This window comes from Petromyzon marinus, chromosome 59 (genome assembly GCF_048934315.1).
Source record: "Petromyzon marinus isolate PM22_M1 ecotype Great Lakes invasive population chromosome 59, UKy_Petmar_22M1.pri1.0, whole genome shotgun sequence".
Lineage (NCBI taxonomy): Eukaryota > Metazoa > Chordata > Hyperoartia > Petromyzontiformes > Petromyzontidae > Petromyzon > Petromyzon marinus.
Window position 1 is genome coordinate 8,508,625 of NC_133725.1, and position 22,167 is coordinate 8,530,791.

Genomic DNA, 22,167 nt, shown 5'->3' on the forward strand with positions numbered 1-22,167 from the left:
TGCCTGCTAAGACTCTGCTGGGGGTTGTTCTTCTTATCACGGTGGCCGTGCTTTTAGTTCGGTGCAGAGCCGTTGTTGAATGATGGCGCTGTTACATTTTATACATTTTTTTACGATCATCGGAGATTTAAATTTAGTATTTCCTGGGAAACGGTGTGTTTTACGCCTAATCTTGCACGTTTGTATTCCTTAATTGGCTAAAACTTTTAAACGATAAATGCTATGCTTGATATTACATGATATTTACCTTTTTTTAATGTGTTAATTTAGATTATTCGTGTATTTATCTTTCTGCAATGCGTTACGTCTGAAACTGAACTGAAACTTCACGGGACCTTTGTCGCCAATGAAACAGTTTTGTTGAGATGTGACAATACCAAACAGCACCCTTTAGCAAGGAATCACGAACTGCACTAACCACACACGCTATTTGTTGTCAACATGCTAATACATGAAGCGTTCCTTTGAAACTGATTTCTCTTTGAAACTGATTGACTTTGAAACTGATTCGCTTTGAAACTGATTGTCTTTGAAACTGACCCAATCAGTTTCAAAGACAATGCTTCGTATATTACCAGCGGATATTTGTCTTTGCACGTTCACCACTCGTCCGTGTAGTCAATGCAGACGCGGATTCCTTGCGAAATGTGGTGTTCTCACACCTTAACACCACAACTGTTTCATTGGCAGAAAGGGAAACATTTATTCTTGCTTTTTGATAGCGGCAAGAAAGATTCCATTATGTACAGTAGCTCCTCGCCCCTCGAGCTCTCAATGTCCCCTGATGGTGGCATTGTCTTGGTGCTGTTCGCCTTTGAGCGCCCCTCTGGTCTCACGCTGTTCGAGACGAGGCCCGAGAGAAGACTGTCTGCGGTGTGGAACAATCCGTTTCAAAGACAACGCCACGTATAGTTATCAGAGCGTGTTTTGTTTGCGTAGATTTGGAGCTTTCGTGACCGCAGGAATCCATACTCTTTGGTTCTTTCGGTAAAGTCACGTAGTAGGTATAAAGTAAAATAAATCGCGACGTTTTCTGTTGGGTGTCTTCGCACCTCAACACCGCCTGTTTTGTTTGCCAGAGAGGGTAACAACTTTTATTTCAGCTGAAACTATCCACGAACTCGTCCCCTGCCCCACACCCGATCCTCCTACAAAATCCGAGAGACTCGTGGGGTGAGAACCAACGGAGCCGCACGCGCGGCTGTGGCGAGCTGATTGGGCGAGCGAGCGACGATGATGATGATGACGACGATGACGACGACGATGATAGCGACGATGATGATGACGACGTTGATGACGATGATGACGATGATGATGACGACGATGATGATGACGACGTTGATGACGATGATGACGATGATGATTATGATGACGACGATGACGATGATGATGATGACGACGATGACGATGATGATGACGATTGTCGCCGCCACGTGAGAATCTGTTTCGCGACCTCAGGCCCCCGAAACGCGCGCAGAGGGGAGGGGCGATGCAGGGGGGGGGGCGATGCGGGGGGGGGGGGGGCGATGCGGGGGGGGAAGGATCCACAGGACGCAGAGTTCTGCAAGAGACCAAACGGGACTCACATCCCCCGTGCGAGCGGTGGTTCGGGGAGCGAAACCTCAGCCACTGGGCTCCTGGGGAGGAGCGGGGAGGGGGGGGCAGAGTCGCTGACCAGAGCCGCTACGGTCGGCATGGCCCCCCCCGACTCACACCCCCCCGACTCACACCCCCCCGACTCACACCCCCCCGACTCACACCCCCGACTCACACCTCCCGACTCACACCCACCCCGACTCACACCCCCCCGACTCACACCCCCCGACTCACACCCCCCCGACTCACACCCACCCCGACTCACACCCCCCGACTCACACCCCCCCGACTCACACCCCCCCGACTCAACACCCCCCCGACTCACACCCCCCGACTCACACCCCCCGACTCACACCCCCCCGACTCACACCCACCCCGACTCACACTCCCCGACTCACCACCTCCCGACTCACACCCCCCGACTCACACCCCCCCGACTCACACCCCCCCGACTCACACCCCCCGACTCACCCCCCCGATTCACACCGACCCCGACTCACACCCCCCCGACTCACCCCCCCCGACTCACACCCCCCCGACTCACACCCACCCCGACTCACACCCCCCCGACTCACACCCCCCGACTCACACCCACCCCGACTCACACCCCCCGACTCACACCCCCGACTCCACACCTCCCGACTCACACCCCCCGACTCACCCACCCGACTCACACCCCCCCCGACTCACACCTCCCGACTCACACCCCCCGACTCACCCCCCCGATTCACACCGACCCCGACTCACACCCCCCCGACTCATCCCCCCCCCGACTCACACCCACCCCGACTCACACCCCCCGACTCACACCTCCCCGACTCACACCCACCCCGACTCACACCCACCCCGACTCACACCCCCCCCGACTCACACCCACCCCGACTCACACCCACCCCGACTCACACCCACCCCGACTCACACCCACCCCGACTCACACCCACCCCGACTCACACCCCCCTCGACTCACACCCACCCCGACTCACACCCCCCCGACTCACACCCCCCCGACTCACACCCACCCCGACTCACACCCACCCCGACTCACACCCACCCCGACTCACACCCCCCCGACTCACACCACCCCGACTCACACCTCCCCACGGCGTCTCTGCACCGTGCTCTACGGTGGTGGCTCTGCCTGGAACTGCGTGGACGGCAGTCACGATCCGGGTGCCCTTCAGGCGGTGCCGGATTAGGGGGCCGTCGATGAATGACGTCATGCACCTGGGGGGGGGGTGGGGTTGAGAAATGTGACGTCACATCAACTTTAAATAAATATAGACAACACGTTCTACTTAATTAAATAGATTTTTTTAAATAAATGTCATCTCCTGCAACATCAGAGTGCAGCGGCCACATTAAACACGCTCTACAATGACAATAGTTTAAAGGGATTTGAAGCATGTTTTTTTGTGACGTCATATTTGAGGGGGGTCTGACTTTTTGTGACGCCGTGTGATGGGGGGGGCAAAACTCATCCACTATCGCGTGACGTCATTTATGGACGGCCCCTTATCCTCGTGGCACAAGTCGCTACGTATGGCGACTTGTGCCACGCACTTTCAAGGGCCACGCGCTAAATGCTTTCAAGCTGTCAATTGCGGTTCAGTGATTGTGCACTTGCTCCATTACTATAGTACTACACCGCCTTCAACTTTCATGAACGAATGTGGTGTTAAGGTTGAACACAGTGATGGTGGTGGTGGTTTAACACAGTGGTGGTGGTGGTTTAACACAGTGATGGTGGTGGTGGTTTAACACAGTGGTGGTGGTGGTTTAACACAGTGGTGGTGGTGGTTGAACACAGTGGTGGTGGTGGTTTAACACAGTGATGGTGGTGGTTTAACACAGTGATGGTGGTGGTGGTTTAACACAGTGGTGGTGGTGGTTTAACACAGTGATGGTGGTGGTGGTTTAACACAGTGGTGGTGGTGGTTTAACACAGTGGTGGTGGTGGTTTAACACAGTGGTGGTGGTGGTTTAACACAGTGATGGTGGTGGTTGAACACAGTGATGGTGGTGGTGGTTGAACACAGTGGTGGTGGTGGTTTAACACAGTGGTGGTGGTGGTTTAACACAGTGATGGTGGTGGTGGTTTAACACAGTGGTGGTGGTGGTTTAACACAGTGATGGTGGTGGTGGTTGAACACAGTGATGGTGGTGGTTTAACACAGTGGTGGTGGTGGTTTAACACAGTGGTGGTGGTGGTTTAACACAGTGGTGGTGGTGGTGGTTTAACACAGTGATGGTGGTGGTTTAACACAGTGATGGTGGTGGTTTAACACAGTGATGGTGGTGGTTTAACACAGTGGTGGTGGTGGTTTAACACAGTGATGGTGGTGGTTTAACACAGTGGTGGTGGTGGTTGAACACAGTGGTGGTGGTGGTTTAACACAGTGATGGTGGTGGTTTAACACAGTGGTGGTGGTGGTTTAACACAGTGATGGTGGTGGTTTAACACAGTGATGGTGGTGGTTTAACACAGTGATGGTGGTGGTTTAACACAGTGATGGTGGTGGTTTAACACAGTGATGGTGGTGGTGGTTTAACACAGTGATGGTGGTGGTTTAACACAGTGGTGGTGGTGGTTGAACACAGTGGTGGTGGTGGTTTAACACAGTGATGGTGGTGGTTTAACACAGTGGTGGTGGTGGTGGTTGAACACAGTGGTGGTGGTGGTTTAACACAGTGGTGGTGGTGGTGGTTGAACACAGTGGTGGTGGTGGTTTAACACAGTGGTGGTGGTGGTTTAACACAGTGGTGGTGGTGGTGGTTTAACACAGTGGTGGTGGTGGTTTAACACAGTGGTGGTGGTGGTGGTTTAACACAGTGGTGGTGGTGGTGGTTTAACACAGTGGTGGTGGTGGTGGTTGAACACAGTGGTGGTGGTGGTTTAACACAGTGGTGGTGGTGTTGGTGGTGGTGGTGGTGTTGGTGGTGGTGGTGGTTGAACAGGATGGTGGTGGTGATGGTTGACCACAGCGGTGGTGGTGGTGGTGGTTGAACACGGTGGTGGTGTTGGTGGTGGTGGTGGTGGTGTTGGTGGTGGTGGTGGTTAAACACAGTGGTGGTGGTGGTGGAGGCGTCACCGCCAGTCGCTCGCTCGGAGCAGCTTTGACGCCGTGCGCACGGTCCACCACATCGTGACTGTATCGTGACGATATCGTCACGATACAGTCACGATATCGTCACGGCATTGTCACGGCATTGTCACGATATCGCCGCACCGTCACGATGTCGTCACGATATCGTCACGATATCGTGACGGCATTGTCACGGCATTGTCACGATATCGCCGCACCGTCACGATGTCGTCACGATATCGTCACGATATCGCCGCATGGTCACGATATCGTCACGATATCGTGACTACATCGTGACGATATCATGACGATATCGTGATTACATCGTGACGATATCGTGACTACATCGTCACGATATCCTTCATATCGCGACGACCCTCAGCCACGGGGAGTCTGCGAGCGACTTCGCTCCCCTTGACAACGGCGACGGGCGAAGAGGCGCGGGGCGCCCCGCGTCCATTGTGGGGGTGGGGGGTGGTGGGGGCTGGGGGGGGGGTGGGGTGGTGGGGTGGGGGGTGGGGGCTGGGGGCTGGGGGTGGTGGTGTGGTGGGGGTCAAAGGGCGGTCCAGCTGATTGATGTCCTTTATTTAGCCCCGGCGAGAGGCGCCCATTGAGATGCATTGTCCCGCTTCTGTGGCGAGGCCTGGGAAAGAGGAGGTCAGGAGGGGACAGTGGAGGAGGAGGAGGAGGACTCTCATCATCATCATCATTGCCGCTGATGTGCTGGGCGCTGGGTGGTGGTGGTGGTGGTTGGGGAGGCTTGTGGTGTTGGGGGGTTCTCACGTGTGCGTGCGTCTTTTCGCGTGTGTGTGTGTGTACGTATATGTGCGTGCGTGTGTGTACGTGTGTGTGTGTACGTATGTGTGTGTACGTATGTGTGCGTGCGTGTGTGTACGTGTGTGTGTGTACGTATGTGTGCGTGTGTGTGTGTACGTATGTGTGCGTGCGTGTGTGTACGTGTGTGTGTGTACGTATGTGTGCGTGTGTGTGTGTACGTATGTGTGCGTGCGTGTGTGTACGTGTGTGTGTGTACGTATGTGTGCGTGTGTGTGTACGTATGTGTGCGTGTGTGTGTGTGTGTACGTGTGTGTGTGTGTACGTATGTGTGTGTGTGTACGTGTGTACGTGTGTGTGTGTGTACGTATGTGTGCGCGCGTGTGTGTGTGTACGTATGTGTGCGTGTGTGTGCGTACGTGTGTGCGTGTGTGTGTGTGTACGTGTGTGCGTGTGTGTGTGTACGTATATGTGCGTGCGTGTGTGTACGTGTGTGTGTGTGTACGTATATGTGCGTGCGTGTGTGTACGTGTGTGCGTGTGTGTGTGTACGTATATGTGCGTGCGTGTGTGTACGTGTGTGCGTGTGTGTGTGTACGTATATGTGCGTGCGTGTGTGTACGTGTGTGCGTGTGTGTGTGTGTACGTATATGTGCGTGCGTGTGTGTACGTGTGTGCGTGTGTGTGTGTGTACGTGTGTGCGTGTGTGTGTGTGTGTACGTATGTGTGCGTATGTGTGCGTATGTGTGCGTGTGTGTGTGTACGTGTGTGCGTGTGTGTGTGTGTACGTATGTGCGCGCGTGTGTGTGTACGTATGTGTGCGTGTGTGTGCGTATGTGTGCGTGTGTGTGCGTGTCTTTTCGTGTGTGTGTGTACGTGTGTGTACGTGTGTGCGTGTGTTCGTGTGTCTGTGTTCGTGTGTGTGCGTCTGTCTTTTCACGTGTGTGTTCGTGTGTGTGTGCACGTATGTGTACGTCTGTGTCTGCATGTGTGTGTGTGTGTGTACGCGTATGTGTGTGTCCGTGTGTCTGCATGTGTGTGTGTGCTCGTGTGTGTGTGCTCGTGTGTGTGTACGTGTCTGCATGTGTGTGTGCGTGTGTCTGCATGTGTGTGTGTGCTCGTGTGTGTGTGCTCGTGTGTGTGTACGTGTCTGCATGTGTGTGTGCGTGTGTCTGCATGTGTGTGTGCTCGTGTGTGTTTGCATGTGTGTGTGTGCGTGTGTCTGCATGTGTGTGTGCGTGTGTCTGCATGTGTGTGTGCGTGTGTCCTGCATGTGTGTGTGCGTGTGTCTGCATGTGTGTGTGTGCTCGTGTGTGTCTGCATGTGTGTGTGCGTGTGTCTGCATGTGTGTGTGTGCTCGTGTGTGTCTGCATGTGTGTGTGCGTGTGTCTGCATGTGTGTGTGCTCGTGTGTGTTTGCATGTGTGTGTGTGCGTGGTCTGCATGTGTGTGTGCGTGGTGTCTGCATGTGTGTGTGCGTGTGTCTGCATGTGTGTGTCCGTGTGTCTGCATGTGTGTGTGTGCGTGTGTCTGCATGTGTGTGTGCGTGTGTCTGCATGTGTGTGTGCGTGTGTCTGCATGTGTGTGTGCGTGTGTCTGCATGTGTGTGTGTGCGTGTGTCTGCATGTGTGTGTGCGTGTGTCTGCATGTGTGTGTGCGTGTGTCTGCATGTGTGTGTGCGTGTGTCTGCATGTGTGTGTCCGTGTGTCTGCATGTGTGTGTGCTCGTGTGTGTTTGCATGTGTGTGTGTGCGTGTGTCTGCATGTGTGTGTGCGTGTGTCTGCATGTGTGTGTGTGCGTGTGGCTTTGTAGGTAAATTGCAATTCGGAGTTTTTGTTGGATCGGAGTTGCCCACAATGGCCCACCCCCCCCCCCCCCCCTTTGAGATTGATGACGTCGCGAGGACTTTTAGAGGTTCCACTCGGCACCACTTTTTGTAAATGACCCCTCAGCCATGGGGACCGCGCACTGATCCTCCCTGGAACCCCATCGCAGTCAACAACCCCCCAGCCCCACCGCCACCCAACTCAAAATTCCTGTAGAGGCGAAGGCGCAGCCCTGCAATTGCCCCGCGCTCGCCGCTGTCTACGGGAAGGCGCCTCTGATGGGGCACAGCTTGGAGCAGTGGTTCATCTTCTTAAAACAAATTGCAATTGGCATCATCTTCATCGAACGGTGGATAGACCATGTTGGTCATGCTGCTGATTACGACATCATAGGCGTGTTGCGCAATCATAACCTTCTTGCTGTACTGCTCTGCAAACCTTAAACCCGGTGACTCTTCTTCTGGGGCTGCGAGATGCCCTTTCTGTTGGCGAGACGTGGCCAGATTGTTTTTTTGAGAAAGTTAAATCACCGACAACACCAATTAAGCCCGAGGGCCAGGTTAAGCTACAACTTACTTTGTTCTATCAAACCCCTAAGCAGGCACGGACATCGTGACATCATCGTGACATCGTGACATCGTGACATCATCGTGACATCGTGACACCGTGACATCATCGTTACATCGTGACATCATCGTGACATCGTGACAAAATGACATCGTGACATCGTGACATCATGACATCATCGTGACATCGTGACGTCGTGACATCATGACATCGTGACATCGTGACATCATGACATCATCGTGACATCGTGACATGGTGACATGGTGACATCGTGACATCATCGTGACATCGTGACATCGTGACAACATCGTGACATCGTGACATCATCACGACATCGTTTCACAATCGAGAAGCCCAAGAGGTGCAGTGAAAGGCTGCAGTGAAGGTTAAGAACCACCGCTGGGTTAGGGGGCTCGTCCAAGACTCGCCTAGACCGGGGCGGCGGGGGGGGGGGCCCACATCCCACAGCGGATTGATCAGAATAGCAAAGCCTCGCCTGCTACTACGCTCACTTGCCCACGATCTATTCACATTAGTCGCTTTACCCCCCTCCGTCCTGACGCACGTGTCTCACCCATCCACGCACACCTCCTCCGAGTTAGCGACCCCATCACCGTGCTTCTAATCCACCCATTACAACCAACACCACCACCACCACCTCCTCCCATAACGTTTTCCCAAAGCGCCCGGTTGCTTAACCCCACATCCGCTGCGCCGTGCAAACTGCGAACAGAATTCTGCGTCTCGCCAAGCGCTGTGACGCGTTGCCCAGGAAGGCACGCGGTCATCGGTGACTTCAATAACGGAACAAAACACTCAAGTGAAAAGTGGAGCAAACAAAGGAACGCGTGCTTTGAATTTAGACACTTTTCCCGGTTTCTTGAGAGGCAGAAAAGAGAGAGCGCGTCGTTTAGAGAAGAGGCAGATCTCTGGAGCGTTCCAAGAGCTCCCGAAATGTCCAGCGAAAGGGGGCGAGCATCTAACACGACGGGTGGCTGAGTCGACCAGCACCACCACCACCACCACCACCACCACTTTTTCACTTCCCAATGCTGATGTTTACGCACCGCACGAGGTACTTTTGTTTGTTTGTTTTTTAAAGCTGAGTAGGGCCCTAGGTGGTGGAGAGACCCAGGACCGGTTCGGATATTCGTCACCCGTGAACGGAATTCGAACTCGGGTCCAGCGGCCACACCGGTTCCCTGCACACGCGGCAACCAACAGCGGCCACGCAACTCGTGGATGAGGAGGAGGAGGAGGAGGTGTGGGGAGGCAGGGGACACGGAGGAAATTGGGACGAGGATTTTGGACTCCGTTACCACAATTGTAAGCTTGGACCGGCGCTGTGCCGAGTCAATTGTAGCGGATGTCCCTTTAGAGGTCGACATTGCAGCCCGCATAACGCGATTAGATCGGCCCCTTTTACCCGCTGCCGGTGCGGCGCCCGGGCAGATTACCGGCTCACGCTGAGGCCCCTGCGGGGAGGATTGGAGCGAGGGGGTCGGGGTCGGGGGGGGAGTCGTGGCACCGATCGCCGGGCTGGTTACCCCTGGATGGTTTGAAATCCTCACCGCCGTCAACTCGCGCGCGCCTCTGCTGGCTGCTGATGCATTAAAAAGCGAGGTCACGGGGGGTCGTGACGACCCGCCCGGTGATCAACTCCCCTCGCTCCTCGCAGACCGGGACGGCGAGAGACGACGGAACCGCAGACGAGGAGCCGGGCAGGGCAGCGGCGACGATTCGCCAAAGATCTGCGGCCCTCTCGTTTTTTTTTTTGTTTTTGTTTTTGTTTTAATGAATCATCGACTCATTCATGAGATGAGAACTTCCAGAGGCGAGGATGAGTCGCATTTTGGAAGAGTGACGTTGGAGGCGGTGGTGGGGGGGGGGGGGGGTGGGGTGGGGTTGGCGCTTACTGCGAGGATTATAATCCCGAATTAGTGAGCGATTGTGCGGTGTCACGTGACAGCTCTACGATTTGGCGTCACGGGGATCTTTGAACGTGCAACTGCGAGCGAAGCGTCGTGATAGTCGTCGTCCTAGTAACATTACTGTTGTTGTGCTTAATAGACCATCACTGTGTAACACGATTTTCGTTCGTGGGTACCGACTGATATTTTCTTTATTGCTTATGCCTCAAAAGTATAGGAAATGGATTTTTTTTTATTTAAAGCTTTCGTGACTGCAGGGATTCATATTCTCGGTTCTTTCGGTAAAGTCACCACGTAGAAAGGGAAACAATAAAATAATAAAAATTTAAAACAATAAAATTGTGGATTGGCTCATGAACGAATCTCTCATGGTAGCCAGATGGCTTGCAAAGAACCTCTGTCTTGGAGAAGTCAATGTCAAGTTTTCTTGCTGTGGTTTTCACACCTGATGATGATGATTGCTTGTGTTGCAGTCGAAACGTCGTGAGAATTTTATTGTTTTATATTTTTATTATTTCATTGTTTCCCTTCTACGTGACTTTACCGAAAGAACCAAGAATATGGCTATTATTATTATTATTCCTCCCCACAAGTTTAGCTTTAGTGACCAGGCCTTTACGTGAACAAACCTAACACTAATGCGCACCACGTGTTCTCATTGACAATCGGTACATTTCAAAATATCACCGTCCTGGTCACAAAAGCAAAGTTCGTGGGGAATAATAATAATAATAATACAAATAATAGCCCTTTTCTGTACTCGCGAGGCATAAGCAATTAGACGATGGCGCTTACTACCCAATATATAATTTTATTTGTCGCACAGAGTGGCCGGCGGTCTCTGCGTTTGAACCCCGAACCTCTGCGAAGAGCGGTGAAGGCGCTGCCACTTCACGAGCGGCCAGACTCGACGCGTCCCTGATCGACCACCAACCTCCGTGGCCTTTAAAGACGAGCAAAGTGTGCGATCGGAGACGTTTCGGGCGAGCGCCCTTCGCCGTAAGCGCCGAGATGGCTCAATGGACTATTCGTGGGACGGATCGTTCGTGCGGCGAAGCAGGGGCGGTTGCCCGAAACGTCGCCTATTATAGTTTCACAGGTAGGCTTTCGCGACCAATGTCATCATCCATAACACAAGTCGCTGTATGTGTACGCCGATTGTAATCTGCACTTCAAACACAAAAGGAGTCGAATCGGCGTTGGTGGCAGTGGGACGTGTCGGAGTGGCGCTGCCGTCGCTTGTGCCCGCAGCAGAAACAGCGTCCACTGAACGATTCATTGGATGGGCATCGCGGGTGATTGTTAATGAATTAATAATGTCGTCCGCTTTCTCTTTGTTTTTGTTTAAGAATCTTCATGTCCGTGGCTCTCGTTCACGTGGGACCACCTCTACGCGTCTTACCGTGACTCCCCCTCCCCCCTCCCCCACCACCTCCCCACGAAGACAAAGATGCCCCGTACAGCCTTGACAGACTGTTGGGGCAAGTGCTGTTAGCGAATCGCACCTATGAAGGCCGACACATTGGCACACCAGGGGGTGGGGTGGCCAGCACCACGTCCGACCCCACCTTTGTCTTCCTAGTGGCGATGTTTACACACCGCTCCAGGTACTCGTTTGAGGCTCGGTCGACCTAGGGGAGGCCCAGGAGTCGGGCCACCGCACACACGGACAGATGGACAGACAGACAGACAGACGGACGGACAGACAGACGGACGGACAGACGGACAGATGGACAGACAGATAGACAGACAGACGGACGGACGGACAGACGGACAGATGGACAGACAGAGAGACAGACGGACGGACGGACAGACGGACGGACGGACAGACAGACAGACGGACAGACGGACAGACGGACGGACAGAGACGGACAGACAGACGGAGAGACAGACGGATAGAGACAGACAGACAGATAAACGGACAGACAGAGACAGACAGATAGACGGACAGATGGACGGACAGAGACAGACAGACAGACAGAGACGGACGGACAGACAGACAGACAGACAGACGGACAGACAGACGGACAGAGACAGACAGACAGACAGATAAACGGACAGACAAAGACAGACAGATAGACGGACAGATGGACGTACAGAGACAGACAGACAGACAGACAAAGACGGACGGACAGACAGACAGACAGACGGACAGACAGACGGAGAGACATACGGACAGAGACAGACAGACGGACGGACAGACAGACAGATAGACGGACAGATGGACGGACAGAGACAAACAGATAGATGGACGGACAGAGACAGACAGACAGACAGACGGACAGACATACGGACAGAGACAGACAGACGGACGGACAGACAGACAGATAGACGGACAGAGACAGACAGACGGACGGACAGAGCTCTTGTGTGGTGCACGATTTCAACTTTTCAACTTGGGGCTGCAGAGCGTTCCAATGCCACAACACGTCTCGAGACAGGGCGTGGAGGAAACGTCACCCACCGACCATAACCCGCACTTCACACTCATCATCATCATCATCAGCAGCAGCTAGGGAGTCAATCATCATCATCATCAGCAGCCAGGGAGTCATCATCATCAGCAACAGCCAGGGAGTCAATCATCATCATCAGCAGCAGCCAGGGAGTCATCATCATCATCAGCAGCCAGGGAGTCAATCATCATCATCATCATCAGCAGCCAGGGAGTCATCATCATCATCAGCAGCCAGGGAGCCAATCATCATCATCAGCAGCCAGGGAGTCATCATCATCATCAGCAGCAGCCAGGGAGTCAATCATCATCATGATCATCATCGTCAGGGTCAACCCGCTGCTAGATGAAGGGCCTCTCTCGCGGCAAGTGGCTGCCAATTCTCGCGGTGGCGCTGCGAGGTGCAATCGGAACAGTCAACCCGTGGTGTTTAACTCCTCCATGGGAAGAGGGGGTGGAGGAAGGGGGGGGGGGGGGGTTGGAATAAATAAATAAATAAATACCCCCACCCCCCACACACCAGACGCGGGTGCAATCCTTAAGACGTCTCAGTCCTCGCCCGCCCCCCCCCCCTGCCCCCCACATTAGCCTGACAAAGGTTCGCGGCTCGAGTCGATGCATATGGATGAGAGGGACATCGATCTCCACACAGCACAATGGGAGCCACAATGTGTGAGTTATACAGAGAGCCGGGGGGTAGGGGGGGCACTTAACCCCCCCCACCCCACCCAAACCCCCATTCACGACACCAAAGACAAAGATCCCCCATATAGCCTTCAACAGGCTGTTGGGGCAAGTGCTGTTGGCGAGCGCCTATGAAGGCCGGAACGGCACACTAGGGGGTGGGTGGCCAACACCGCGCCCGGCCGCCTTTGTCTCCCCAGTGGCGATGTATTTACACATCGCACCAGGTACTCATTTGAGGCTGAGTCGACCTAGGGGAGGCCCATGACGGGTTCAGATAATCGTCACTGGTGTTGGCCGTGAGCCGGAATCGAACCCCGGTCGCCAGGTTCGTAGCGCAGCGTAGGGCTAACCGCTACACTACCGCTCCCCACACTACCACAAAGATAAAGATCCCCCATATAGCCTTAACAGACTGTAGGGGCAAGTGCTGTTAGTGAGCACCTATGAAGGCCGGAACGGTACACGAGGGGGTGGGTGGCCAGCACCACGCCCGACCGCTTTTGTCTCCCTAGTGGCAATGTTTACACACCGCACCAGGTACTCATTTGAGGCTGAGTCGACCTAGGGGAGGCCCGGTTCAGATAATCGTCACTGGTGTTGGCCATGAGCGGGAATCGAACCCGGGTCGCCAGGTTCATAGCGCAGCGCGCTAACCGTTACACTATCGCTCCCCACTACCACACACAGACACACACAGACACACGCACACTCACACACAGTCACACACAGTCACACACACTCACACACAGACACACACACACACTCACACACACACTCACACAGTCACACTCACACAGTCACACTCACTCACACACGCTCATACTCTCACACACACACTCACACACACACTCTCACACACACACTCACACACACTCACACACGCTCATACTCTCACACTCACCCTCTCACACACACACTCACACACAGTCACACACACTCACACACTCACACACACCCACACACTCTCACACACACGCTCACACACACTCAAACACTCTCACAGACACTCACACACACTCACACACACGCACACACTCACACACACTCACACACTCACACACACTCACACACACACACTCACTCTCACACACACACGCACTCACACACTCACACACTCTCACACACGCTCACACACACGCTCACACACTCACACACACTCACACACACTCTCACTCACTCACACACACTCACACACACTCACACACACTCTCACTCACTCACACACACTCACACACACACTCACACACACACTCTCACTCACTCACACACACTCTCACACACTCACACACACTCACACACACTGACACACCCTCACACAAACACTCACACACTCACAAACACTCAGTGTGTGGAGTTGGCGGTGTGAAGTTGGCGGTGTTGAGTTGGCGGTGTGGAGTTGGCTGTGTGGAGTTGGCTGTGTGGAGTTGGCGGTGTGGAGTTGGCGGTGTGGAGTTGGCTGTGTGGAGTTGGCTGTGTGGAGTTGGCGGTGTGGAGTTGGCGGTGTGGAGTTGGCGGTGTGGAGTTGGCTGTGTGGAGTTGGCGGTGTGGAGTTGGCTGGCGGTGTGGAGTTGGCGGTGTGGAGTTGGCTGTGTGGAGTTGGCGGTGTTGAGTTGGCGGGGTGGAGTTGGCGGTGTGGAGTTGGCTGTGTGGAGTTGGCGGTGTGGAGTTGGCGGTGTGGAGTTGGCTGTGTGGAGTTGGCTGTGTGGAGTTGGCTGTGTGGAGTTGGCGGTGTGGAGTTGGCGGTGTTGAGTTGGCGGGGTGGAGTTGGCGGTGTGGAGTTGGCGGTGTGAAGTCGGCGGTGTGGAGTTGGCTGTGTGGAGTTGGCGGTGTGGAGTTGGCTGTGTGGAGTTGGCGGTGTGAAGTCGGCGGTGTGGAATAAGCGGTGTGGAGTTGGCGGTGTGGAGTTGGCGGTGTGGAGTTGGCTGTGTGGAGTTGGCGGTGTGGAGTTGGCGGTGTGAAGTCGGCGGTGTGGAGTTGGCTGTGTGGAGTTGGCGGTGTGGAGTTGGCTGTGTGGAGTTGGCGGTGTGGAGTTGGCTGTGTGGAATAAGCGGTGTGGAGTTGGCTGTGTGGAGTTGGCGGTGTGGAGTTGGCGGTGTGGAGTTGGCGGTGTGGAATAAGCGGTGTGGAGTTGGCGGTGTGAAGATGGCGGTGTGGAAACCGACGGGCAGGCGAGCTGTCAAAGACTCAACGCGTTTTTTCATCTTACCTGTAAGAAATAAATCGATGTGTCTCTGATTTCATTTTTTCTCGCGAGTTTTTGGGGCATTCATACAAAAAAGCCCATTTGATCGACGTGCCCCCGGTATTTTCTGTTGAGCGAGTTCCTAAATAGCGGACCGGAGTTCCGTTCATACCGCATAGCTCTCAACCACAAATGTTCACCCCTTCTAGATCAGCAAGTTGTCCTGCTGTATCGGTTCCGCCTGATGGCGGTCGCTTGCGTTGCGATCGAAAGGTCGTGATTTATTTCATTTCATTTGTCTCCCTACGTGACTTTGCCGCAGGAACCAACCGAGTATGGGTACCCTGCAGTCACGAAAGCTTCAAATCAAGAATCACCCCGTATTCTTTTACTGGGAAATTGAGTTTACAGGTCCATACGGCGAACAGCCGTTTCAATATGGTTATCAAAAATGTCGTCGTCTATTCGTTTGCGTTTCTCTCCTTGCGATGGGACTTTGTAGGATGAACGTTGAGATTTATAAAGGGCACCATGGGGGTGACCAATAAGGTCCGAGTTGGTCTGTAATAAGGTAGGGGCACTGATAAGGGGTTGACAGGTACGATATCGAGTCGTCTCCACGGGAGTTAATGTGACCGCGTACACACACATACACACACACGTGTGTGTGTATGTATGTAACCGCATGTCACACTTCTTTCACACCGTACCGAGCCAACCGTGATAATCGTTGGGGAGAGTGCTGTGAGCGAGCACCTACGAAGGCCGGCACGGCACCACGCCCGGCCGCCTTTGTCTCCCGAGCAGGGATGTTTACTACACACCGCACCGGGTACTCATTTGAGGTCAAGTCGACCTAGGGGAGGCCCAGCACGGGTTCAGATAATCGACATCGGTGTTGGCCGTGAGTGGGAATCGATCTCGGGTCTCCAGGTTTGTAGCCCAGCGCGCTAACAACCACGCTGCCGCTCCCCATACAGACACACAGACACACACACAGACACACACACACACAGACAGACACACACAGACAGACACACACAGACAGACACGCAGACAGCTACACACAGACACACACAGACACACACACAGACACACACAGACACACACAGACACACACAGACACACACACAGACAGACACACACAGACAGACACGCAGACAGCTACACACAGACACACACAGACACACACACACAGACACACACAGACAGACACACACAGACACACACAGACAGACACACACAGACACACACAGACAGACACACACAGACAGACACGCAGACAACTACACACAGACACACAGACAGACACGCAGACAGCTACACACATACATACACAGACAGATAGATACACACAGACACACACAGACAGATACACACACACAGACACACACAGACATATACATACAGACAGATACAAACAGACACGCACAGACACACACAGACACACACACACAGACGCACACAGACACACACAGAATGAGCCTGTGAGCCACGCGCATGACTCTCATTATCGGGGTGAGTGTTGTGTGAGTGGGTGAGTGTTGCGTGAGTTGGTGAGCGTTGTGTGAGTGGGTGAGTGTTGCGTGCGTGGGTGAGTGTTGTGTGAGTGGGTGAGTGTTGTGTGAGTGGGTGAGTGTTGTGTGAGTGGGTGAGTGTTGTGTGAGTGGGTGAGTGTTGTGTGAGTGGGTGAGTGTTGCGTGAGTGGGTGAGTGTTGCGTGAGTTGGTGAGCGTTGTGTGAGTGGGTGAGTGTTGTGTGAGTGGGTGAGTGTTGTGTGAGTGGGTGAGTGTTGCGTGAGTGGATGAGTGTTGTGTGAGTGGGTGAGTGTTGTGTGAGTGTTGCGTGAGTGGGTGAGTGTTGTGTGAGTGGGTGAGTGTTGTGTGAGTGGGTGAGCGTTGTGTGAGTGAGTGAGTGTTGTGTGAGTGGGTGAGTGTTGTGTGAGTGGGTGAGTGTTGTGTGAGTGGGTGAGTGGTGTGTGCGTGGGTGAGTGTTGTGTGAGTGGGTGAGTGTTGTGTGAGTGGGTGAGTGTTGTGTGAGTGGGTGAGCGTTGTGTGAGTGAGTGAGTGTTGTGTGAGTGGGTGAGTGTTGTGTGAGTGGGTGAGTGTTGTGTGAGTGGGTGAGTGGTGTGTGCGTGGGTGAGTGTTGTGTGAGTGGGTGAGTGTTGTGTGAGTGGGTGAGTGTTGTGTGAGTGGGTGAGCGTTGTGTGAGTGAGTGAGTGTTGTGTGAGTGGGTGAGTGTTGTGTGAGTGGGTGAGTGTTGTGTGAGTGGGTGAGTGGTGTGTGCGTGGGTGAGTGTTGTGTGAGTGGGTGAGTGTTGTGTGAGTGGGTGAGTGTTGTGTGAGTGGGTGAGTGTTGCGTGAGTGGGTGAGTGTTGCGTGTCTGGGTCAGCGTTGTGTGAGTGGGTGAGTGTTGTGTGAGTGTGTGAGTGTTGTGTGAGTGGGTGAGTGTTGCGTGAGTGGGTGAGTGTTGCGTGTCTGGGTCAGCGTTGTGTGAGTGGGTGAGTGTTGTGTGAGTGGGTGAGTGTCGCGTGCGTGGGTGAGTGTTGTGTGAGTGGGTGAGTGTTGCGTGAGTGGGTGAGTGTTGTGTGAGTGGGTGGGTGAGTGTTGTGTGAGTGGGTGAGTGTTGCGTGCGTGGGTGAGTGTTGTGTGAGTGGGTGAGTGTTGCGTGTGTGGGTGAGTGTTGTGTGAGTGGGTGAGTGTTGTGTGAGTGGATTGGTGAGCGTTGTGTGCGTGGGTGAGTGAGCGGATGATGCGCGATTGGCAAGCGTGCGGAGCGAGGACAATGGGACGCGGGGGACAATGAGGGCGAGAACAATAGGATGGCGAGGCGGGGGGGGGCGGGACAATGGAGGGTTGTGTTTGTTGTCGAGTTACGGCAGAGGGGGTGGAGAGAGAGGGGTCACTCTCGCCCGAGCGACCCCAAACGCAACAATTTACGCGGCTCTTTTTGTTTCGGGCCAATTTGCATGATTGTTTCACTTGACAGCCCTTGCCAGCGCGTGATGGATTAGCGTGGGCGGGTGGGGAGGTCGAGGTGGAGCGGTGGCGCAGCGATTAGCGCATTTCGTCGTGCACCCAGCCGGCAGTGAACGCCGCAAATTCCCGAGTTCCATTCCCCCGGAGATCGGCTACTGACATTCGTGGTGATCGGGATTGGTGCTGGACCTAGGGGAAGCCCAGGACCGGTTCAGAGACGAGTCACTGCGAGTGGGTGGTGAGAGGGAATCGCATACGGGTCGCCGGGATCGTAGCGCAGTGCGCTAACCACTGACACCACCGCTCCCCAAAAGACAAAGATCCCGGTATAGCCTGTAACAGACTGTAGGGGCAAGTGCCGTTAGCGAGCAGCACCTATGAAGGCCGGAAGGGGACACGAGGCGGTGGGTGGCCAGCACCACGCCCGACCGCCTTTGTCTCCCCAGTGACGATGTTTACTACACACCGCACCAGGTACTCATTTGAGGCTGAGTCGACCTATGGGAGGCCCATGGCCGGTCCAGATAGTCGTCACCGGTGTTGTCGCGGCGAAGCGCTAGCCAGCTCCACACACATTCACAAACCGCACAAACTCCCGGCACAAAAAGCCATTCACACGTATAGACAAAGATCCCCCGTATAGTCTCTTGGGGTAAGAGGCCGTCCATAAATGACGTCACGCACCCAGGGAGGGAGGGGGGGTCAGACATTTGTGACGATGTGTGACGAGGGTGGGGGGGGGGGGGTTGAGAAATGTGACGTCACATCAAAATGCGCAACTTTAAATAAATACAGACAACACGTTCTACTTAATTAAATAGACTTTTTAATAAATGTTTTCTCCTACAACATCAGAGTGCAGCGCCACATTAAATACCCACTACAATGACAATAGTTTAAAGCCATTTGAAGCATGTTTTATATATATTGGGGGCGGGGGGGGCAGAGCTTTGTGACGTCATACTTGAGGGGGGGAGGGGTCTCACTTTTTCTGACGCCAGGCTCCGTGAACTTCAAAGCCACGCGAATTGTCACGGGACAGACCCAGAAGCCATGCGTTTACCGACGGCAGGTACAGGGTGCGTTCAGACGACGTGTCACACACCCACAACAACACCCACACAGCCGACATTCGCCGCTATGGGGCGGTGACGTCACCACGGAGCTTGTGCCAGGCTATGTGCACTTCAAGGCCACGTGAAGTGCACATACGCCCGCTGACAGGTCACGGGACAGACCCAGGCGCCATGATCACTGTTACACTGTTTTTTTTATTGCTTTATTTTGGCGACTTTGAAAAGCTTTGGCTTAGCCATGTTTGTATTTTGTAGTACGGAGTTAGCGTGATAACTTTAATAAACATTGCCTTACGGTGGTTATTGTTTGACTCGCATCTCATTGGGAAGACTTTGCTGTTCTTTCCAGGATGTTCCCGTTGCGTGTAGTCACCTTAAGATGCTTTCTTGTTTCGTGTTTTTGTTTTTTTGCGGGTGGCACCCGAGCTCACGGGGTTATACCTCATATATGTAAAAGGCAAAGTTGTGATTGCGTGTGTCTGTTCGAAATGTTTTTAGCGTACTTCCCGACATGCAACAAACTTGAAATTTGCCATGTGGGTACTTTCCCGACTGTACACCATGCAACAATTATTAAAATACACTTATTTTGGGGGGGGGGGGGAGCTCAATAATGCATTTATTTTTTGCACGGCAAGTGAGCTGTGACGTCAAATCTGTCACGTGACCCGCGCACGTGGAAGCGTAACGCATTGCAGTGTAGCGGTTAGCACGCTGTCTGTGTGTCTGTGTGTGTGTATCTGTGTGTGTATCTGTGTGTGTCTGTGTGTGTGTCTGTGTGTGTGTGTATCTGTGTGTGTATCTGTGTGTGTGTCTGTGTGTGTGTCTGTGTGTGTATCTGTGTGTGTATCTGTGTGTGTATCTGTGTGTGTGTCTGTGTGTGTGTCTGTGTGTGTGTATCTGTGTGTGTATCTGTGTGTGTATCTGTGTGTGTGTGTGGGGAGCGGTAGTGTAGCGGTTAGCGCTACGCCGCGCTACGAACCCGACGACCCGACTTCGATTCCCGCTCACGGCCACCACCGGTGACGATTATTTCAACCGCTCCTGTGCCTCCCCTAGGTCGACTCAGCCTGAAACGAGTAACTGGTTGCGGTGTGTGAACATCGCCACTGGGGAGACAAAGGCGGCCGGGCGTGGTGAATCCAAGTCCCGGGCGAAGCCGGGTAGTACAGCTAGTTACTAATAAATGAAACTGAAACTGAATGTGTTGACCTGCTGAGATGAGTGGCCGATCCATCACACGTGTGCCTCCCCGCTGTGCCAACTCGCGGTGCTTGAACCGCCCGGCCCTCTGCCCCGTTGCTGGAGGCCGACTGCCCTCCAGCTGCCCAGAATGACCTCGCGCCTCACGTGGGACGTGTTGAACAATCATCGGGTGCATGCAGCGTGGGACCAGTTTGTACACACTGGAATGGGGAGGCCTACATTTTTGGTAAAACGCGGTGATGGGCCGCGAGGATTGAGGTTCGGGGGCAGCGTTTCTGTAGGATGCTCACTTGCCAATCAACACCTTGAAGATGATGATGTTGATTGTAACCACACACACACACATCATAAAATACAAAGACCTCCCCGTGTAGCCTGCACGCGAGCGGCTTGGTGCGGACATCTTCACGCCCCGGCAAAAACCCACGCCACCGTGCACACAAAGACAAAGACGCCCCGTGCGGACGGGTAGCTCGTTGGGGCAAGTGCTGCACCACACCCAGACAAAGACCCCCCCGCCCCCACCCCCCCTACCCCCCCAAAGTGCCGCTATTGAGCACCGTGGGAAGCCGAGGCGAGCACACGAGGCGGTGTGTGGCAAGCGCTACGCCCGGCCGCCTTTGTCTCCCCCAGTTGCTGACGTCAACACCACCGAATCCAGGGCCCCACGACCGGGTTTCAGATGTTTCCCGCTGTTACCAGTCACGAGTGGGGGGTCGATGTTGCTAACCACCGCGCCACCGCTCCCCACCACAACCCGGACGCGGGCTGCCGTCTCCATTAGCACCGACCCCACGCGGCCATCTTAATTACGACGCCAACGTCATCATTTGCTCCGGCGCGCGCCTGATTGTGACGTCGTCGTGATGTCATTCGGTTGCCTCGCCCAGCGAAGACCCTCCCAGTGAGTAGTCTCAAGCCTCTCACCTGCTAAGTTGTTGGTAGGAGGCGTGGGCGCTGCTGCTGCTGCTGCCCCTGGCGTTGCTGCGTGATCCCGAGTGGGTGATTGTGCAGGTTTGGCCGATCCCGGTTCACGCTGTTGTGGTGGAGGTTTGTTGTCACTGTGCCAGGGAGCACGGCCGGGTGAAGGTTCTGGTAGGGCCGAGAGGCACTCTTGTCTCACTGGGCCCTCTCTAGACCTGCTGCTCCTGCTGCTCCTGCTGCTGCTCCTGCTGCTGCTGCTGCTCCTGCTGCTGGTCGTGCTGCTCCTGCTCCTGCTGCTCCTCCTGCTGCTGCTGCTCCTGCTGCTCCTCCTGCTGCTGCTGCTGCTCCTGCTGCTGCTGCTGCTCCTCCTGATGCTGCCCGTGTCACTGCTGCTGCTGCTCCTCCTGCTGCTGCTCCTGCTGCTCCTCCTGCTGCTCCTGCTGCTCCTGTTGCTGCTCTTGCTCCTGCTGCTGCTCCTGCTGCTCATCCTGCTGCTGCTGCTGCTCCTGCTGCTACTCCTGCTGCTCCTCCTGCTGCTGCTACTGCTACTGCTGGTGCTCCTGCTGCTCATCCTGCTGCTGCTGCTCCTCCTGCTGCTCATCCTGCTGCTGCTGCTGCTCCTGCTGCTGCTGCTACTGCTGCTCCTGCTGCTGCTGCTCGTGCTCCTCCTGCTGCTCCTGCTGCTGCTCCTGCTGCTCCTCCTGCTGCCCCGTGTCACTGCTGCGAGCGCTGTGACTCGCTCAAGCTGATTACAAACACCTGTCTCGATCAACCCAGAGGGCAACGCAGCTGCCGCCTTGGCTAACCCTGGCACCGCTACCCTCTACTGACAATGAGATTGTGCTAAAAACGCATTTTCAAGAATTTCGTTTGCTAAGTTTGCAAT

At 54.5% G+C, this 22,167-nt stretch overlaps 1 long non-coding RNA gene across 1 annotated transcript in view; it reads right to left on the reverse strand.

The window, feature by feature from the left end:
• LOC116955422 (uncharacterized) overlaps positions 1-21,233 on the reverse strand; it is a 28,335-nt gene extending 7,102 nt beyond the window's left edge. Inside the window, exons 1-2 of the long non-coding RNA XR_012929799.1 lie at positions 21,057-21,233; positions 2,690-2,820 (exon numbers count right to left, since the gene is read on the reverse strand). This is a non-coding gene — a long non-coding RNA (uncharacterized LOC116955422). The remainder of the gene's footprint in view (positions 1-2,689; positions 2,821-21,056) is intronic.
• Between the last annotated feature and the right edge of the window lie 934 nt (positions 21,234-22,167).